General features: G+C 41.1%; 1 protein-coding gene across 1 annotated transcript in view; it reads right to left on the bottom strand.

Annotated features, from left to right (window-relative positions):
- The window catches only part of arvcfb (ARVCF delta catenin family member b), a 237,752-nt gene that overhangs the window by 136,755 nt on the left and 82,353 nt on the right, over positions 1-18,644 (bottom strand). Inside the window, exon 3 of the mRNA XM_030059900.1 lies at positions 12,183-12,278. The gene's annotated coding sequence lies outside the window, so the exon portion shown is untranslated. The remainder of the gene's footprint in view (positions 1-12,182; positions 12,279-18,644) is intronic.

The following is an 18,644-nucleotide window of genomic DNA, read 5'->3' as shown; positions in this document are numbered from 1 at the left end:
ATTGAAGCATAATATATTTTTCAGTGCTGCCATGTTGTGCACTCTCAAGCTAAGCAGGGTGACTGATGTTAACACAGCGCATCATTATCATAACCGATTTTTTAAAAAATGGATTTCTCTTCCAGATGGCTTTCTAATTGACATTTGTTAAAATTATTACATTAATATAAAGTACTGAGTGCATGGAGAGCTGCAATGTTTACTGAATTTTATTGATTGTTTCAAAATATAGTACAGCTGTTTCAAACACCTCTCAAATTACTATAACACATACCAAATTTCCATACCACACTATATGATGCATTTTTGTAATTGTATTGATAGAATCTTGCCATCCAAGGCTTATGAATATAACCTTGCCTCTCTTATATCCAGGCTCCACAGGACAGAAAGGCCTGGTTGTTTAAACACAGCAAACTGGGGTCAGGCAGCTTAAAAAAATGAGTTTGTCTTGAGCTTTTCTTCCTGGTGCAATGTTTGAAGTGACCAATTACACAGTGCTAGAACGTGACCAACATGTGCAAAGTAAACGGATCCAATCTGGGTGATCTGGACCAGGAGCTGAAGACATTTTGTCTCATGTTTATTTGCTTATTTACTTGCTAACACTGCTTTCTTCAGCCCTGCTGTGTTAAAAACCTGCCTATACTGATCTAATTGATCAAGGTAGATAAAAGTGCAAGGTGCCAGCCAAAGTTTGGATCCAATCTGTTCCGAGGCTGAGCTGAGCACTATCTAGATCACTGTCTAATCACTCTCATTAGGCATCTAATGCTATTAATCACACTAGGTCCACTTTTCCTCTCTGACCCCAACTTTAAATAATGGCATGCCTCATTGAGCCTGGCCCTGTGGTTACGAATCTGAGCCCTCAGTTGCTGATCTGTGGTCCATTTTAATCCATCATGCAGCCTAGGGACCTGTGTGTGCATGTGTGTGTGTCCAAGTGAGGGATAGAGGGAGAGTGAGGGAGAGAGAGGAATAGAGAGAGGAAACCTGATTCATTCCTCATCGCTCATACAGCCTCATTATGTGAATAGAGTGGGTTTCACTGCGCAATGGCATACACATACACATACACAAATACACACACACACACACACACACACACACCTGAAGACAAAGCGCACGTGCTGCCAAGCCAAGCGCTCAGTTACCATTTGCATCACCCCAGAACAGACCATGATCAAATCCCCTGTCTGCCACCCCGGTATGTGAGGTAATTGCATCACAGCCTTCACATCCAATTTGCTTTGGCATTTATGGGTGTTTATGATCAGGCCAATGGTCCGATGCCTGGAGATCAAGTGACATTTCAAAGTGATGTAAAACGGTGCATGGATACGTGTGCGTTACCCTGTTCCGCCCAATTGACCCCCCTCAGTGTGTGACCGGGACAGATGGGACAGGAGGGGGGGGGGGGGGGGGGTCGAGGGCACCTTATAGCACAGACTGCGATCCATAGCTGATAGTGTGGTATAGTGTGTAAAAGAGCAGGTTAATTCACTCACTGTTGTGTTAAGCACTGTTCAGTAAATCATCCAGGAGTTTATAAGCAGGGGAGGGTCTCACTGACACACACACAGAGACACATACACACACACACACACAGGCATTTGATCACCACACCCTGTGGTGGCGATGGGTGTGACATGTTTACTTTATCCCGCTGTATTTTTTGTACATCCTCTTCATTATCTCTTTATGAGGCCCAACTGGCAGCGAGCCCTTAAAAAATTACCACTGACACAAATTGTTTGCAGAATGCTGCTGCAACGGGGTTGCAAATGTGCTTTCATCTCTGGATTTCCTAACGTAGCAAATATACACAAGGGAGCTTTCTTTACTGTGATTAAAGGTGATGTGTCTAGGTGCTCCAGGTGCTGTATCACCAAAAATTTGCTTTTAAATTGTAGACAGTAATGCTTTGGTACAGGCAGGAAGGCTTCCTTCAAAGTAGTTTACAGAAGAAGGCAAGAAATCTGTGGAATTATCAGCATGATTGACTGTGAGAGGCTGAAATAACACCTTATATGAATATTGCATATTGTCTGACCTTGGAAGTTATTGACTGAGGAAGTGGTGACTGTAACATTTTCCCATGGTGACCAATAGTTCAGGGGTTTTAAATCAATGGCTGTGGTGACCACTGACATTTCCAGGAGATTACATCTGCCTCATTTCACATTTCCACATCTTACATGTCTTCATCTGGCAGAAGAAGCCATCACTGACAGGAGCCCTGGCCAGGACTCTGATGTCCTCCAGACACGGAGTTGGATGAAAGGCCATATCCAATCAGCGGCACCAACAGACAATATCAAAGAGCATCGGGTGAAAGGAGATAGATCTGGGTGGCGGGCAGAGGTGTAGAAGTAGGACGAGGTGGAGGAAGACAGAAGGAGAGGTTGAATCTCATCACCTCACCCTCAAAGATGACTCACCATGCAACAGATTATAGCACAACATCCAGGACAGTGGTTTCCAACAATGGGAACGAGTGTCCCGGATCACAGAGAAATTGAACAGAGAGATTACCAAGCCGCACCGATGATGAGATATCGCTGGGAAAGGCAATGACCTGAACACATGTGGTGATGGAATGCTCAGATGGAAAGAGGGGGAAAGTGAAAGGGAAAGATGGATGGTGTTATAGATCGGTAGGTGGGTAGGTGAACAGGCAGACAGACGACCGGCGCAGGGTTGGCGGTTTGAAAGGGCGAGGTGGGAGCAGGGTTGTGGGGTCGCTGGCGTCGTTTACCTGCATCACCACTTGTTGCCACGCCAGGGGTTGGCTGGTGGCGGGGTTGGGAGGCAGGTTGGCGCGCTCCAGCTGCAGGGAGACGTTGCGACGCTCCTCCTCGAGGGCTCGGGTCAACCGCTCGAAGCGCGCCTCCTGCTCTTTGACCGAGGCCATGATGCTGGCGGCGGAGCGAATGTCATAGTCCTCCATGTCCAGTGCTGGTCGTAGTTGTACCGATCTCAAGTCGGGAGTGGGAGGGGAGAGAAGGGAAGGGGGCACCAGGTCATTATAGACACCCAGACCCACCAGCCTGGGTGACTGACATGAACATGCCTCAGGATCAAGGTCAAACACTAAACTTGATTATTGCCCACTATGGGTAATGCAGTGTTCAGAGAGGCATAGGTGACCACCATGAACAAAAATAGAAACATACATGAGTGGTTCAAAAATGGCATGATGGAAAGATCGATAGGCTGAATGACTAGCAAGGAGAAGACATGAGCGGAGAGTCTATCTGTTACAGTCAAATCCATTTGATTTAAGCTGTGTTTGCCTTAATTGATTCTGTAAAGGAATGACTGGAGAAGTCTAAGATACTCCACACTTATGGTAGGAGCTGTTTTTCAGTTGTGAGAATGCTCTGCTTGGTGCCAATTCAGCTCGGTGCTCAGGTTTTGTCACCTTACAAAATGTTTTGTCATTTTAAACATCAAATCCTGGTTCAACAGATAAAACTCGTCGATGTCACATCAATACAGATCATGAGCCACAAATTCGAAACGACACGATGCACAACACACTAAAACAATGACCCTTTCTCTGAACACCAAAAGATGGAAAGGGATGATCTCCCCCTGCAAAAGAACAGTCTTAGCGAGCGTGGATAAATGGCACTGTCATTGAATATAGTCATGCACAGAGCCGTAATGCATCTTGACAGAGAAGCAGGCACACATCCAGCACATGCAAGCTTCCCTGGGCCACCCGTCTGAACACCCGTGCCTCGGATCACACAATTTCTATGATAAACAATCACCATTTTCATAGCACAGATGCAAACCACTGTCAAACACACCCTGATACCCGTAACTGATGGTGGGGTTGATATCAAGGGGGTTGATGGCACAATGACAAATGGGGTTGGAAATATTGTAACCAATCCACAGTAATACAGACCTAGTAGATAAGGAGGCTGAGAGGAGTTAGAAAACAGACATCCCCCACTCTAGTGACAGAATAGAAGCAGAGGAACGTGACAACTAGAGGGAGGGAGGGTTGAAAAAGAAGGGAGGAAAAGAGAGGGAAGAAAAAAGAGAAAAAGTCAAAGATTAAAACAGAAATTAAAAGCAGCATACACAGTTTTTATAGCTTGGCTGTTTTTTTCCTTGATCTTGAGAGGGAATATGTCAAAATTCAGGTGGAAAAAAAAAATAAATGAGCTTTTTCAGAGGCACTAATTTGGCTTTTGCAGTTGTCAGAACCCTTCATGATTCAAAGTGCTTGAGCGTTAACAAACCTTTTTACCCTTCACATGTTTTTAGAAGCAACATTTTTACAGCGACAGCGCAGGAAAAAAAATTTTCGTCTTGTGTTTAGATGGCATACAGTGCCTGACCTTATGCTGGCAGAGTAGTCAATTGGTGAGAGTGAAAAAGGAAAAAAGGGGTTTTTATACAAGCCTTCAAATAAAAACATAAGGTGCAAACATAAGTCACCTTGTTCTGAGCTGTAATTGTGGCACTGTATCAGGCAAGCAGTGACATAAATCATTCCAAGTTCAAGGTAAAGTTTGTTTTAGAGGTCCAAATCACTGTCGCAAAGTTTCATCAGAATCCAGTCAGTCACACCTATCTGAGATAGTGCACATTGACAGATGACAATGATGGATATTATTGCAATTACAAATCAGGCCTTGGAAAGCACAAAAGGTAAGTAAAAACTTATTTAAGCACCAGAGGGTCAAATGAGAACTTCCTTGGTGCAAAAACAAAGAAATGACACTCAGCGCAGAGGCACATTATATCAAAGCATTAAGGATATTCTCCAGCTGATCCTGCCACTAAAACAAAGAGAGGCTGAGAGGAGGGGGCTGGGCTCAGCGGGGGATGATCAATGCAGATGCAATGATTAGTCTCTAACGGGTCGGATTACAGACTCCGTGTGTGTGTTTGCACGCGTGCATGTGCGCATGTGTGTGAATAAACAGGACTCAATCTTCTCCATAGGACCTGGTGGGTGTTGAGGCCCTTATTCCCTTTGAAGCACACAATCCCTCTTTGATGTTTGTTGTGCGCTGATCATTTATTTATCTGGAATGGAGTCTCGTCTGACACCACTCTCCCTTGCAAAGCAATATATGCCGAGGAGCCCGCGTTTTCAAAGTTGAACTCAGCATGCCTGTGAAAGAGAGAGAAGGCTCCTTCTATTTGTTCGCTGCAGAAAAATAGGGGTGCCTTAACTGAAGAAACAAGCACTTCATTTCCAGAATGCCATGACAATTTTTTGGGGTGGAAAAAATTCATACTTTGTTTTTTCATCACTCAGTGTCACTGCTGTGTCAACTAAACTTCTTACCTAAAAAAAAACAAAACAAAACAATGATTTCTTTTGAATTTTGTGTCACACTTTTTCAATGGTATATAATCATATTCGAAGAAAACTCTTCCCAAAATCATTCTTTTTCAAAAAGCCATTTAAATGGATAACACAAGCTCCCAACCCATTGCCTTTATTACTCCAAAATTGAAGTCAATCTCTGGTAAATAAATAAAGTGTTTTGTTACAAAATAAGGCATTTGCCATTTGAAACCATCAACATTCATTCCCACTAAAACATTACTGGCATGAAATCAAAAGTTTCAGGTGGCAATTTAGTTCTAAAATGGAAACAGCATTGGAGAATGAGTCCTTGTGAAAACTGCAGCCTTGTCTATTTTCAAAGCTATGCGAGACTTGAAATAACCGCCGGCAATAGAGTACGGTAAGCCATCCTGATTGGACATACTTAATGACGGACTCTAATGATTCACCTCCCTGGAGGAGGAGGGGGGGCAACATAGCCATTGCTTCCTGAGTCATAAAGGGAATAACATGGCAGGCATGTCAGCTATGCTCCAGAGCTTATCATTAAACACCAACTTCTGGGCCTACTTAAAATAGCCCAGAATGCACAGGGAGGGGCATCCAAAGAATTCCCCACTGTCACCAAGACAGCCCTGTTTTTTTTTTTTTTTTTTTTTTCTTTAACTTTAGTTTGGCAGATGTTTGCTAATGGTCTGGGGCAAAGGGGAGAAAAACACTGCCAAGGTCTCCACATTTAACCCCATCTTAAATTATCCACGCCCTAGTTGCTACCACGTTTGAGTGCTGGAAAGCTCGCAGAGCACCACTCCAAGGGCAGGAATGTCATTTGTGGATACCACTAGTGGAAACTTTTGCATGGAATGATCATTAATCAAAGAGAACAGGCCCCCCCCAAAAAAGGATATGAAAATGTTTAATTAATTCCACAAAGAGAAGTGGGCTAGATTTGACTATTCTTAAGGCGTAAACATCTTTAATTAAAAGGGAAAAGGGGCTCATATGCCATGTACACAGTTGATGCAGCACCTCACTACAGTACAAGCCTCAGTTCTGCTAGTGCAAGGCTTTTCCTCAAGGATAAATGCGTTTCAGCACAAACCCTCAGCTCTAAAAATAGCCCAGTAATAAATATACCCGCACACGGCCACAATTTTCAGTGTGGATCGGCAGATGAGATGCAGCGGTCGCTCACTTCAAAGCGTCACTGGAAAATCTGGTGATAAATCCTCGGTTCCTTATTCATCAGGTCGTTTAGACCTCGTCTATGGTCCCTACAAAAGCAAGATCGTGTGCCATCTTTACTTTCATAATTCGACTCTATGTAATGAACTGGCATTTACATGTCTGGAATTTAGCTGCTGATTGTCTCAAGGGATGGTATTCAAATGAGTGAGTCGGGTGGGATTCAGGGCTACTATGACTGTAGTCACATGGCCGTTGATGGACCCAGAGGTTCCAGCCGAGCTCTTCATTAGCTGACAATTTCAAAAGTTTTATGTAAAAAACAGCCCCTTTATCAGCCTAACTCACAAAGTAGGGCTGCAACAGAGAAAAAATGAGCATCCTATCCTCACTAATTAATGTCCTGCAGATTTACCATATGACAGTGTGGTGTCAGGTATCCATGTTCATGAGAGAGCTGGATTTAAAAAAAAAAAAATATTGCCTCTTTTTCTTTTCATGTCCCTTTGGCTTTGGTGAGACTACTGTCAGTTTGGCCAGTGAAGCTATACCTGGGCCTCAAACTGTGAAGGGCCCGTCAGCCATCCAGAGTGTCTGTAATGGAAATAGGGCTGGGTGATATGGACAAAATACAATATTTTTGATCGAACAGCTCAATATTGATATTGTAATGTTATTGTAATGATGATAATTGGTGCTTTCAAAAGATATTTATACACAAGATATTTGTGATAAACAGTCATTAGTAATATGGACATGATGATCAAACAGGTAGAGGTAAATAACAGAACAGTTAGAGCAGTCTAGTAAGTTCAGAAAATTGCATCCCTTTGCTGTAACCTGGTCTCTAAAACCAGGAACAGACACTTAAGCAAAATCACAATATTACAATATGCAAAATCCGATATTTATATAATATCGATATATCACCCAGTCCATGATGGACCTCTGTATCCTGTGGACCTGCAGCTTGTTTGAACAGTGACGGGCGTGTGTGTACACTTTGGTGGTCACATAAAGTCACAGATATAACATCTATCAGGTGGTGTTAACAGGGCTGATGCAGTAAAGCAGCAACGGAGAGATTTCACTGGAGTTTGAGATTGTTTTTCCTCAGTGTTATGATGTGTGATGGGTTACTGATCTCTCCCCTCACATAATTCATGTCACTCTGTGTTTTGAATTAGGAAACTGCACTGTTGGCACAATACAGTGGTGGCTTTGTATTTTCATTCACAGTTACAGAGCTGACAAGACAGATAACAAACTAGGCGACAGAGCAACTTGAGGAAAAGGCCTGTCATCATTCACTCGTTGGTTCCAATCAGGAAATTAAAATTTAAGCAAAATTAAATCAAGAAAGATCATATAATACATGATTTTTTAAATCTCTTTATTTTGTATAGATAGGCCTACACCCACAATTCGAAATAGTGTATTTCCATGCTTTGCAGAGTCAAGTTGGTCCTGTAAAAATAGACCAGACGCAGAAAAAGAACAGACCAGCATAAAAAATGCACCCATCTGGCTGCCACACTGTGTCTGCACCTGGTGGACGGAGCAACGCTGCATGGCTCCATATCAGCTCCTACACATACATGTCTGACAACCGCATCAGAAATGCATCTGGTGGACACTGGCCTTAAAAATCACCCACACTAACCATACAGATCTCTCAATATAGATCCTTTATTCTCCATATGTATTAAAGCTGTGGATGTATACATCATTATGTGTTTCTTGTTGGCCATTCCTAAGTGTTAAAGTATCTAAATCCCAAGCCCAAATCTCTATCTCTGACCTCTAATGCTGAAAAGTAGGGTGCCTGGTCTTTGGTGGCAGGTGACTTCACCACCTGTTGTACTCTATGGGTCGCAACATCACCTGCTACCAGAGACCAGGCACCGTACTTTTCACCATGAAAGGTCAGGCTTCACTTTGGGTTTGGGGTTTAGTTACTATTTAAAGCTGTGGGATGTACACCCACACTAACCAGACCAGTGCAAAGCAGGTTTGTTTGAAATGGAGATCAGAGGAGTGCTGTCCATGGTGCTGACCAGGTTACTGTGGTGGACCTCTCAGTAGTGACATGTGGTGTGCAAAGGTTAGGTTTCCAGAGTAAAACTATGAATCATCAACAAGGAAGGAGATAAACTGGAGGCACTCTTGCATCGAGCAGGAATACTTAAATATGTAAAACACCTTTACTAAAACATGGCTGCATTGTATATTTAAAAAAAAACGACTGGTTTCGACCTCTTAGGTCACCACCATGCATATTCATTCATTCATTCAAAATTTTTGCTTGATGATTGTTTCCCCAACTTGCACCCTGATGAAGACGTTGAAACAGGTTATTTTTTGAACATATGGAGTGGCCATGTTTGAATAAAGAGTTTTTACATATTTAAATATTCCTGCTCCACACAAAAGGGCCTGAAGTTTGTCTCCTTCCTTGTTGATGATCTCAAACCCTTTTTCTTCAAGATCACCTGGGTCTTTTTCTTTGAGTCTTACATGACAAAGGACAGTCGTCCAGCACACCACTACCCCTTATCACAGTTTAAAACTATCAAAGCTATCAAAACTATCAGAGGGAATATTTTTTCAACGTTACATATTAACTGTGCAAGGATAACTTACCAAGATTTACTGCTAAAACTGTCAAGCTAACAATAACTAAAACAATATAAAATACTATATCTATCTATTATAAATCCCTATACATGAAATCCCTCTAATCAGTAAAGATAAAATGAAACCTCAGATGAGGGGTGCAAAAAGCAGTGCTTTATGGGACGTGTAGCTGATTTCCTGTCCAGTAAAAGCTGTTAAGTAGATATTAGTGGATTAAGTGAATGTACATTTATTTATTATTTATTTATTTATTATGCAATTTATTATTATTTATTTATTATTGTGCCAATCAGTTTTTATCCATCATGATTCATCACATAGCAAGTTGGATTAAGCCCTAAAACTTATATTTTGATGACTGTTAATTCCTAAAGGAGAAATGACAATTTCAGGCAAAGTATTTCCGGAATAAGGCAGGGCTTAGCTGGACCACATGACTTTTGTGCTTGATTGTCTGTTTTAAATATGCCTGCTAGCACTGGCCCCCATCGTTATCATATTACCTTAGTGGATAGCGTTCGTTTAACATAGCTTTAACCAAAGGCCTGCATCTGTCAGGAGAGCATGTCATTTCAGCATGCATGGTGAAGCAACTGACCACTCAGGCGTTGGCACTCGTCTGGTAAACCATTCATCCTTTGCAGCCTACGAGCCTCTCTTGAGTTTTAGAGGAGTCTAATGAGTCTGCCCTGGAACGAGAACCATACATTCCCCCTCACCCATCAACTCCTCTCTGCCAATTTGCCCCTTTCCAGGGGCTGTAATTGCAGCTCAAATTAATTCCTTGTCTAAACCCATCTGATGCCCATCTGAGGATGCAGCTCTCATTGGCACAATTGGGTACTTAAAAACACCTGCTCCTCCTACTGTGTGTGAGAGAGAGTGAGGGGGGAGGGGAAGAGAGAGAGAGAGTGTAAGTGTGTGTGAGAGAGAGTGTGTGTGTACATAGGGTGGTGGTGGGAGTTTCTGCTAGTGATAATACATCCAAACAATCAGAAGCCAAATTGGCAATATTGGGGCCATTGCACCACCTTAAACTGTCATTTCAGAGTCCGTTATTTCAGGCTCTTTGAGAAATTTTCTCCTTGGATAAGCTGTCCAATATGTCAAACCTCTTAGGCAGAATGACAGACAGTTAAGTGATTCATCATAATGACAGTCTGCTGTGCAGGGAATTTATGCTCACCAACAAGAAGGTTTTATGAGTTTCATGGCTCTTTAAAACGCTATGCATGAACATGAAAGTCAGTTTGAATTAGTCCTGCTTATGAAGAAAAACAAAGCTTTTATGCCATCACTGGGCTGCCAAGCATTACAATTACACATAATGACATAAGTGCTGCTATTTTTCAAAACGTTTCTTAATGGCATAACCGTTGACGGCAATGTCTTCCAGTGTCTTTTAGAGAAAGGAAAATCTTTAATTGACCTGAGTTAGCAGATGTTTTGTCAAAGGGGAAAGACACCAATATGCATAATGAATACAATTAACAGATCATCACAGAATGCTATCAGGTAAAACTGCCATATTCTGCAGCTTACCTCTTATAATGTATGACTATTGGCTTGCTACTACCCAGAAATCAAGAAGAGAAGATATAATATTCTAGGTGGCTCTGGATATATGACAGACTGATTGGTGGTGAATGTTTTAAATATTCGCAGGAGAACACACATGCGCGCGCACACACAAGAAACACACAGTCACCTGGCATGATTCTCCCTCCCACTTAGAATTCAAGGCATTGTTCCTGTATGGAACATTAAAGTGAGTGTTATTGCCCTGTGGGGTATTGCTGAGTGATGCCAGGATAAGCAAAGCTTAGTGAGGTGCGTGCAGTCCATGGCTAATAACTTTCACAGCTAGAAGACAAGAAATGCAGCCATTGTTTAACACCCATATTTTTCTTCAGTTTGCCTTTGAACCGCCTCGCTGTGTGGAGAGCTCGGAAAGACCGGGGAACACACACACACACACACACACAAACACACATGCAACTGAAAATATTCCCATACATAAATAAATGGCTTTGAAGAAGAATGTAAAATCAGCAGTTCCTCATGAGTTGATAGAGCTGTAAACAATATTTACCTCCCACTAAACATGTATACTTTATGACACTTGGCTCTTACGTAGGACAGGAACATGCATGAAGCACGCAACGCCTGTCATTATATATCTTAACTATTCAACTGATGCTCTTAATAAGGGGCAATAAAAGCATAACCTTCAATTCCTATATCCTTGTGGTTACACTGTATCTGTAAGACGTTATTCACTTATCAATTATTAATCTGAGACAGATATGGCATGGTAGAGAAGTGCACGGCAAAGAAATGAAAGCAGAGCACAACAGGTGGGTTTTTGAGTTTGAAGCAAAGCTGTTGACGCAAAACACAGAAAAGCTACTTCATAAGTTGTGCTCACACACCTTTCACAGCTGTCTCTGTGCATTGCCTTCAATGCTTTAAATTACCCCCAAATGTATGTTGCTTTTTACTTTCATGAGAGAAGCAAAGAAACAAATATAGTTATTCCACATTTTATGGAGCAATGAAATACAGGAAAAGAAGGCATTTGTTATGAAGAATAAAATTTTCAAATTGTAATTAACTGTGGTGTTGTATCTGAACATGAGTGACAGACTACATTACACAGTTGAATAATATCTTCAGAACCTGGACGGGAACATTTTCTCCTGCTCAGCTCAGAAGACGGTAAAATGCCTTTTTTAGTGGACATTTACCCGGGTTGATTCGGCTGTGTGGATAATTGAAATCAGCACACAAGTCCTGCAGGAAAAGCCTTTAGAATTTATTGACATAAAAATCTTGCACGAGGAGCCGCAGCAACCAGCTGAAGTGAAGTGGTCTCAAGCTTTCAAAGGGAGAGATAACACACAAAGTGCAGTTCTGGATTTGAAAACCAAACAAACAAACAAAAAAAAAAAGCTGTCAGGAAGTGTAATTACTGCAATGATGAGCTGAGCAGTGATTGAAGCAGGGTGGGGGGCACTGGGAGAGGCGGGCGTACCTTTGATGTTGGTGGGTGCCGTCAGACTGCAAGTAGACTGAGGACGGGCGTAGCTCCGTTATAGACGACTCGTTTGTTCAATCCACCTGGGGAGATCTGCCGGTAAAAAACAAGGATGTGGAAAGTAAGTATTCGGCCAACAAGCTGACGGTGCAGTGTTGATATAGGCTTTTATGTAATGCATACACACTCATGCAACATACTATAGGTTCAGCATGGCACTATTTTTTCAAAATACTATATTGATTCTCTTGTATTGATATGCACTTCATGTTTATATGACATCATCTATAATTTAGTCCTAAGTGCATTTTGATAATTCTGTTTTAATGAATTGGAATGGGAATATTGTCTGTACCTGATTTATAATTTATCATGTTGTGCATTTTTTAACCCATGGAGTGGGTTATATTTTGAGCTCTATTTATACATTTTCACTCTATTCTGCAGAGTATTGCAATTTATCATGATACAAATCATATTGTAACCCATGTGTGATGATACGTTTTGTGTTGTGAGGTCCTTGCCATACCCAGCCCTAGTTACTTTAGCTGGACTGTTGGTAATACGTGATATTTCATGCTGATCTTTTAATTTTGATTAGATCTGAAACTGAGTATTTTTCTGCTGAAAATGACATAAAATAGTTTCAGTTTTCCTTCAGTTGTTTTTTATTCTTGGCAGCATGGAAAAGGCTCTGAAACAGAAAATAGCAATGTTTTATAACTAGTCATCCTAGTAATATTAATAAAACATTTTACTCTTTGTCTGCATTCATTCATATCTCCATTCTTAAATCAAATCTGATGAAAATCAGTTTTGGTTAAGGGATTCTCATGGATGACACTTGTGGTTTTTATCAATTATACAATAAATATACAATGAAACCCACTGCATTATATCCATCATGTTGGCAACGGACGATACCAACTGGCAAATATGATTTTTAATGTTGAGATTGAATTTGCCCGGTGGCTCAGCAGACAGACATGTGAGTCCTAACCCTTGTACTCACACTGCCCTACACACAGAATACAGACATCACAAGCTCAGAAAAAGAAACAGACAAACACACAAAGTTGTGCGCACACACAAAAAGACAAACCAAACCCAGACAGTGGCAATGTCCAATATTGTAGCGTAAATTGGTTTTGATGCTTCATACTATGGGGGTGAATCATTGTGCCATACACACCAACCTGACCAGAGGCTTTGCTCCCTTTGATGGCTGAGGGAACAAAAGCCTGGCACCAGGACCGCTGTTCTAACAGTATCTTTGAAGATGTCACTGATGATGAAATCAAACTCACCCTGACACACACACTTCCTCGCAGCCATCTCACATTTCAAGACTAGAGGTTTAATAAGATGTAATGGTTCCTTAAAAATTGCCTCATACTTCAAGCGAAACCTCACCCTGGTAGAATATTTATGCTCGTGAAAAACTGCAAATCCCAATATGAGTTCATGAGCAGTTCGCCTCCACAGACACAGCTGGTGTTCAGGCTCATATTCTGACTCTTTTTAGCAAAATATTACTTGTTGAGTAGCTGACATGAAATAGATGTATTGTTGTATGGGATGCAATTTTGTTTTTGTGTTTTAAATAATATGACTCCTTGCACAATTTTGTCCTTATCTTTTTTAAAATGAAAACATGGTAATGACATTTCTGCGGATACCCTGAGCAGCAAATAGTCCTATTGGTGGCTGACTTTTCACACAAGGCATATGTATGCATGCATGCTAAAGATCAGAAATGTAAAATAATGCTTTAAGCTTTAATGTACACCCAGCTATCCAAGATAAGTATCAGAAAATGCAGCTCTGACTCCAGGGTAAATGTGCATCAGTGAGTAGCCAAGAAATGCAATGTTTCATTAGCTATGATCAGAGGAGCCCCAAGGTGAAAAAAAAAAATCAATACAAAGTCAACTTTCCTCTCCAACTTCTAGCTGGCTGTGGGATTAGAATATCTCTTCCTCTCCAGGGATTCCTGGGTGCGTTCACTTCAAGGACAGATAGGCTTTGAGCACCTTGGATTTCTGGTACAAACATCAAAGGTGAAGCTAAGCCCAGCTGCATTAGTTATCACCTCTTCTCTCTCTGGTTCTGGTCGAGCCCTCACATGGCTCCTGAATGGAGATTATCTCGACACACACAATCATAACTCTAACAAGCCCCAAATCAACACACCTTTTACACTACTTAACATGATGCAATGCTTTTATGAGTCACAATCTCCTCGGCTTTGGCACGCAGTCAATAGCAGAGCACTGTGGCTGCGCTTGGCAGCTCTGAGGTGTGAATGTCAGTTGAAAAATTGTGTTGCTGTAAAAGAGGCAGCTTTTTCAAGAAAGTTAAAATTAAGATATTAAAAAAAAATAATAATAAGCAAAGTGTAGAATTCAATACTCCAAACATGTAAATCAAATCAAACTAATTTACACAGCACTCACTCAGTCAGATGCACTGTCTTGGCTCTAGGTGCTGTGGAAGAGTTTGACAATCTTCACTGCCGCCGACATCTCCATTTGACGGTAATAACTTCAGAAACCTCATGCAATATTTGTGCTTCACATCAGCACCTGATACCTCACCTGCTCTGCATTATGCAGACAATTGCATATTCTATCATAATTTGTCCCCCTTCAACCCACATCGTTTGGAGAGCGCCCCGGAGTAATTCTGTGATTAATAATGAATGCAGAGTGAGGGTTAGCTCGCTCTGTGACTGACTGACTGAAGACTGGGGAATGCTGCATTGATCAAGGCTTTCCTAAGTTGTCAGTGTGTCCCTGCACACCTACCTAGGAGATCTGCAGGCATGTGGAAGTGACCAAGTGGATGCAAACTATCCTGTTTGCGTCTGTAACAAGTGTATGTATGCAACAGGTGACTGCATGCAGGAACCAATCACTGACAAATCAGGTGCACAAAATGTCAAAGGTGAATGTATATATTAACATTTTAGTGGACAAATTAATTATTTAGGACCACATATCATGATGAAAATGTATATCAGGCTGTTACTATCTAAAGCCACATATGCCAATTTTGACAGAACAATTGCAAAAATGATTTGATTTCTTTACCGTCTTTATTTCCAATGCATGCTGTGGTGTATGACAAGACACATGACAAAGAGAAAGAAGGTGACATGACACCATGGTGCATAATAACAACAATCAGGCAGCACTTTATCTGACAGCCTGCAAATTACAGTGCAAGTCTTTTGTAATTACAGGGTAAGAAAATCAAATTATAGGGAATTAAGGAGTAATAGTTTTGTAATCATGAGGGACTTTTTAAGTATAACAAGCATCACTTTATTTTACAGACCACACATCTTGTGGTTACTATATAACTACATGGAAGATGCCACTCATTCTTACAAAATGATGATGCCTATTTCCCAAGAATTTGGATTTGTTACCTTGTAATTATCCCATAATAAAAAAAAAATAGTTACTGTACTTTGCAAGCTGTAAAATAAAGTGCTACCAATAATAATAACAATGTCATTCTGCCGCATGGCGTCCATTTTCTCTGTTCTTCTTGATATTTTTTTTCCTTTCCTGTCCCTCCATATTTTGCACATATGCCTGAGAAATAATCTTGCACAGGTGTTCCTACACCTGTCCATTTCAAAGCTCCATATTCATTTTTTGTCTCCATTCCATGATAATTGTGGTATATTGGTCTATAAATGAAGAATATTCTTCACAAAGAAATGTCAACATTGAATAACTGTCCTAGAATGATATTTTCCAACCCTTCAATACTTTTTTGTAAACTTTTAAAGAGCCACGAATGTTCCTTTCTCCACTTTATAAGAATCTCCAGACCAGCGTTTCTTTATTTAAGCTTGATCACACCACTGAAGCCCCCTACATGAAGCAGCTCCCAACAGAGAAGACACTCTGTTGCTTCCTTGATCTTTGGAGTTACTGCAGATGATTTGGGGAACAGAATAACCAGACAGCCTTGTGTTTCCAAGTAATCTTTTGACTGAAAGCAGAAGCTAGACAAAATGTATTGCAGGTGCACCCTCTAAGTGTGTTCTGGGGTTTGTCTGCAGAGAGGAGCAGCTAATTGAGTATTCCAGGAAAAAAAATACAGCCCATCATCATTAGCCTGGACAAACAAGCAAGTCTGCATCAGGGTAAGAATAAAGAAAAGAAACAACTAAATTGTTTTAGAGCTCTGTGCACTCATCCCGGGGAGCTGACCTTGGCTAACGTTCCTTCGATTTAAGGTGGGAAAAAAAGAGGATTTTTGTGGCCCCATCAGAACTCACCGCCTCTCGAAAAGAGAATAAAGAGAAAAGGATTTCCTGCCAAAACAAAATAACAGAGTGAGCTGAGAACTTTGAAGGGTAGCGAGAAGGAGGAATTGATGAGGTTGTTTGTTCTTTGGCCTGGAAGATGGTATCAGCGGACCGTCCAACTCAGCGCATCCACGATCTCGGGTTTTCTTTCACAGTTGGGTGGGTTGCCTTCAAAGTGTAATTCATTACAGATTCATTACAGGTTATCTTGTGATCAGTAATGTAATGAACAAGTCATAGCCTCATTATTATCTAATGTCGACTCACGCTCTGACCCCAATATGAGGGAATGGACTGTTTTATGCACATGGAGAACATTGGAGCTCTCTGCTGCAGTCTCTGGTGCTGTGAATGTGCTTGCTAATGGATTCTCAAGAGAGCCTTCTCAGAGGCAAAAAAAAAAAAAAAAAAAAAACTATTGATGTCATTTGGACCAGTAGTTTTTGAGAAAACACTGAAAAAAAGGACACTTTGCTCTCTGTGTTCGGAGTACAATCATATCCCACTGCGGTGCACACGGCTCTTAATTCAGCCAACCACAATGGTTTGAAAATGCCTGCAGAAACCCCATTACCTTGTTAAATTGTACTGAGGCAGATAGCGCGGATGTCGGCTCGTATGTTTTCATGGGAAAGAAGGAAACTGAACTTGACAGATATAGAGTAGTAACAGATGGGCTGATAGTGATTTTTTCTTGACATGTAACAGAATGTGTTCCCAACCTCGTGGCCGACTCAAGTACACACATTTTTTGTGGGCCGAGCTGCTAGAGGGACAAATAATCTCACTGGTTGATTTAATCTCCCAGTGGGCGGAGCCAAAGAACCATCTGGCTGAGTAGACAGAAGCCCAATGACAAGGCAAAAGAAAAGGTAGCCAATACTATGAAGCCTACCACTTTTTACTCACTTACAAAGGCAAACTAGCCATACAGACCCATAGCTACCTATGTAAGATAGTTATCATACTGACTTTCCAAGATTGTCATCAAATTATAGCTGTGTGTCCAAATTCCTGCCATCGTTTAGCTGAATTTGAAGAAGAAACAGGTGTATCCTTGGCCATCCTCTGTATCCCATAATCAATTTTGCGCAGTTTTAATTTGGGACGCTACAGTGGCAACAAGTGAAATGGAGAGTGAAAACTACATACCACAAATGTAAGTGTAACTTGTTATAGTGTTACCCATTTTAATTTAGAATAAATGCAAGATAACTGTCAAAACTAAGAGTGAAGTAGTGATTTAAATGAGGATTAAAAAGCTTGAAAAAAAAATCGGTTAAATGAATTTATTTTTATGTCAACATACTTTCTTGAGGAGCTTCATCTCGTGAGGCTACACCTGGGGGAACTTCCAGTGAGACACGGTGAATCCCCAGTAGACCGTCCCATTTGCAACAAATAAAATGTCAGCGATCTCATGACTAAAAGTCAAACAAACCATTTCCACCGATAACCATGCCACATATTACAACTGTGCTTCTGAATAATCCATGAACTTTAAAAATATAGATATCTGTCATTTTTACAAATGGGTTGTTTTCCCCAGCCAACTTGATGCAGTTGTCAGTATTTTGCACAGCCTTATGCAGCAGCTAGTGAGAAGGACATCACCTTCTCAGTGTACTGACAGCCAGTATGTGAATGAGTCATTTTCCAGAGGTACATATTTTTAAAGAGTCTATACGCACTTGCAGAAAGGTGCGCTGCCCTCCAGAGGTTGACACTTTGAGGCATGTTGCATGTTGCATGTTGCATGTTGCATGTTGCGTTAAGTCACAATGAGGATTTTTCATCAGGTGTCCCGGTGAGGTCCTCACTGTTGTGGCCTGAGGTGCAGCATGCCTGAAAGTTTCAACATTTGGAGAACAGTGCAGCGGAACTTTTCTGCCAAATGTGATTTAGTGTGTGTATACGCTTTAAATATTAGTGTGCAATGTGCCATCATTTTTTTATCTGTGAATTATTCAGCTCCCAGAGTTTAATTTGACACTATGTGAATGTCAGTGCCCCAGAATTACATACTTTCCATTTGTGCTTACTGTATCAGTAAGTATTTCTTGGTTATTATCACTTTATGTTTACTTTGAAATGCATTTAATATTTTGTGCTGCTGACAACACACCGATTTC

Source organism: Myripristis murdjan, chromosome 9, assembly GCF_902150065.1.
Source record: "Myripristis murdjan chromosome 9, fMyrMur1.1, whole genome shotgun sequence".
NCBI classification, from domain to species: Eukaryota; Metazoa; Chordata; class Actinopteri; order Holocentriformes; family Holocentridae; genus Myripristis; species Myripristis murdjan.
This window is presented reverse-complemented; position numbering and strand designations above follow the sequence as displayed.